This window comes from Tupaia chinensis, unplaced genomic scaffold, assembly GCF_000334495.1.
Source record: "Tupaia chinensis unplaced genomic scaffold, TupChi_1.0 Scaffold000706_1, whole genome shotgun sequence".
NCBI classification, from domain to species: domain Eukaryota; kingdom Metazoa; phylum Chordata; class Mammalia; order Scandentia; family Tupaiidae; genus Tupaia; species Tupaia belangeri.
The window spans coordinates 4,516,852-4,520,391 of record NW_006160229.1 but is presented as its reverse complement, the minus strand read 5'-3'; the positions used below and the strand labels follow the sequence as shown (position 1 = coordinate 4,520,391).

General features: G+C 42.0%; 1 pseudogene; it reads right to left on the bottom strand.

The window, feature by feature from the left end:
- Window positions 1-1,074: 1,074 nt before the first annotated feature.
- On the bottom strand, window positions 1,075-1,737 carry LOC102469509 (ribonuclease P protein subunit p29 pseudogene; annotated as a pseudogene).
- Window positions 1,738-3,540: the final 1,803 nt, after the last annotated feature.

Sequence of the window (3,540 nt, the reverse complement as noted above, 5' to 3'; positions counted from 1 at the left end):
AATGAATGTGTTCACCTTCCCCAAGCTTCCAGACCCAGGTTCTCCCTGACCAGCCCTTTCCTCTCCCAGTTAAACTAATGTGGTACTGTGTATTATTGGAGATTATTTTTTATAAACAGGAAAGGTGGCCTGCCTTATATATGCAGTGGGGTGACTGACTTTGAAAAATATGCAAGCACATGTGCATGTGTGCCCAAAATGAGAGAGAAGGGATTGCAGCATAGCCATCCCTCCTAGGGGGTGCTTTCTCTCCCTCTCTCTCTCTCTCTGTCTCCTCTCTCCAGTAAGTACACATGCCATATATCAAAATAACTTAAAAAGAAAAAAAAAGTAAAAGAAACAAAAAAATCAAGGGGAAAGGCCCAGCCTGGTGGCAGTCGGTAGCAAACTAAAGTCTTAGAAACCACATAGTTGACTGTGGTTCAGATCACAGAACCAGCCTGAAAATACATTTGGCACGTGCATCGTCCTGATGAGCTGGAAGACTAGAGAAATGAGATCATGGCCTGATGAGACCCTGTCAATTGTGCTTTCTCTTTCTTTCTCTCTCTTTTTCATACATGCACTCTCTATCATGAATTTTAAAATAAAAAATAAAATCAAGAAGAAAAAAATAATATGAATACAATTTTAAAATGCTTATTTCTTTTTTTTAAAACTGCAAGAACAGTTACCTTATTGGCAGCCTGTTTATGCTTACATGTGTATATTATTATTACATAAACAATGGATCCATCATAGAACATCCAGTAAACATCAAGAAGTATGAAAAAGGACCTAAAGATTCTGCTAGTCAAGTCCACCAGTGTTAACCCTGGTTGTTTCTACCAGTCTTTTCTCTCCATGGGAGTAATAAACATTAAAATCGCTTATAAAAACGCACTCCTCTGTTCCTGAATCCTCATTCAGCAGAATGCATCGACCAATATTATTAATGTCCTTAACTCCAATTTCCATTGGCTGGAGGTCAGCTATAACTGAACTTGGCTGAACCAGCTCTTTACTAAAAGGTGGGAATACAGGAGGTTTCCAATTTTCAGTTGTCATAAACCATTGCCTTAGGTAGGGAAGAATTCAGAGAGCGATTGTGCCCTTTGCTTTAAACTTCATCTCAGACCGCTCACTTGACCAAAGCTGGAATTTGCTCCCATAAATGTAAGATACAAAGTCATCGATTTCCACAGTGAACACACAATTTAGCTTGGGGATAATTTTCAGGCAGTCTTCTTTGGTGATAATTTTGAAAGCGTGCTTGGTTTCCTGTAGAAGAATTCCTGTAACACCCACATACGAGGGGCATTTGGATTTTGTGACTGAAATAATAGCACCATGAAGATCTGCCTTTAACAGCTTGGCTTGAGTCATCTGTGGCTGCGTGTCTGGCTTGAGACCATTGCACAGGTCCTAGATGTACTGCTTCCAAAGTTCATGCAGTGGGAGAAAAAGACTGTATCTCTGTTGCTCTGGCTTAATGTCAAAGAGCCACAGTTCCCTCTTCTGCCTGGAAGAGAGGCCTTTGGATTTCTTTTTCTTCTCCTATCTCTTCCGGTGAATGAAGTACTCTAGAATAAGGGCCTTGCAGTGCAGCTGGTCCTCCAGGGCTTGCTGGCTCATGCGGGGTACGCTGCGCTTCAGAAAGGCCTTCAAGAAGGCCTCGGCCAGCTCGGCTTCTGCATGCTGAACATCGAACTCTTATGCCTCTTCCTGAGAAAAAGCACTGTAGGCCACACTCTTCATCCTCGGACTGCTTCTGGTGCGTCTCCTTCAGGCATCACTCACTCTTTCTCCACTTTGTTCAGCAACCCTCCGCTACCAGAGCCTCTCTCATCAGAGTTTCCTTGTGCCAGAATCCGAAGGGTGAGTGCCACCGACCAACAGACAAGCTTTTACCTGCTACTAGAGGTCGATACGCTCCTAAAATGCTTACTTCTAAGTGTGATTACTGGTGACATTTTTGTTTTCTCCATTTTCTGAGGATGGCTGTCCACTCAGCAGTTTCTAGCCACTCCTTCCTGCACCTATTAAAACCTGATTCCAAACCCAATATTGTTGCCTATTTTTGGATTCTGCACACATTTCAGGTCTGCTTGTGGACTCAGAAGGAGATATGTAAACAGTGATTCCCTGAGCTCCCACTGCAGACCAAGGCCTAGTGCTGGGCTTTGGAACAGTGGGTATGAGAGAGCGTAGGTTTTCCCAAGGGGCAGAAGTGATGCAACTGCTCCATTCAAGACAAAGTCTTTACATTTGTTCTGATACCACGTGTCCAGATACTGATGTATAATTGTTGAATGAGTATTTCTCCACACAGGACTAAGGCATTGCTGTTTTGTTGTTGTTGTTGTTGTTGTTCTTTTTTTGTTTTTTAGAAGGAGTGAGTGGTTTTCCCTGTTTCTGAATTTGATCTTTTTTTCCCTTGATCCATCTGCTTTCCTTCTGTGGTGGGCTTTCTTCTTTACTCTTTGTTTGTTTCTTTTATTTTTCCCCCTCTCTCTCTCTTTCATTTTTCAGTCTCAACAAAGCAAAGAACAGCCGAAAGAAATGAATTTTCACTGGCTTTATAGATCTGGCCTAGCCCTCAATGACATTATTCCCCACTGCTAAAGAACTGGAAGCCTGAAGTGAACTTGAACTCCTATATTGTGCTCTCGTTTTCCATGAAGTGTTATGAATAAAAATAAGCTGCTATTGTTGAGATGAACCAACTTCCAGCATACTGTGGGTGCTCATTAAGTGTTAAATAATAATAATATGTTTGGTGATGCAGCAAGCTTGATTTATACTCATTATTATTATTTTTGCTTTCTTCCTAATCCGTGGAGTTAGCTCATGTGGGCTGGGCCACCCCATTGTTAGGGGAAATTAGTGAGGGAAATTAGTGACGGGCTGCACACATTACTCTCCACCTAGCACACCACAATGACAATTTACCTGTCAGCCTTCCTGACACTAATCTTTGCCTTTGGCTCTTTCTGGTCTGACTTTCTAAATCCCCTTGTAGTTATTTAAATCTTTGAAGGCTGGTTCTTTAGGGAGATTGAGAAATGACGGTCATGGGCAATATATTATTTCTGGGGTGGAAAAAACAGCCTTTTCAGAGCTTTCTCTCACTTCACCAGAGCTTGAACTATATTGTGCTTCTCCCAGGTATCAGCAAATATGTGGGTGGCTGCATGGAGGCTGCTTTATAGAGTGTGGGTAATTGCTTGGTCACGCCTATCAGTCAGCAAGGGCTGCACTTGAGTTTCTCTCATTAGCTACAGACATTTTGGGGGAGCTTTTGACTTGTGACCAAGTTTTGAAGACACACACTTTCCCTAGAAGCTTATCCCTACATCTTAAAATATCACAGTCGGCCAAGGGGCTATGATGGTTTTCATCTGCTTTAAGTGTCCAATTGTGAAACTAGAAACAGAAGGTAAAACCCTTGTATTAAAAAAAATAAAAAAGATTTGATTGGACAAGTTGGATTTGGTGACTTCCCCTCAATGACCCTGAGCTCTCTCTGAATCTCTGACTCCTCAGTGCATCTATTTCAGA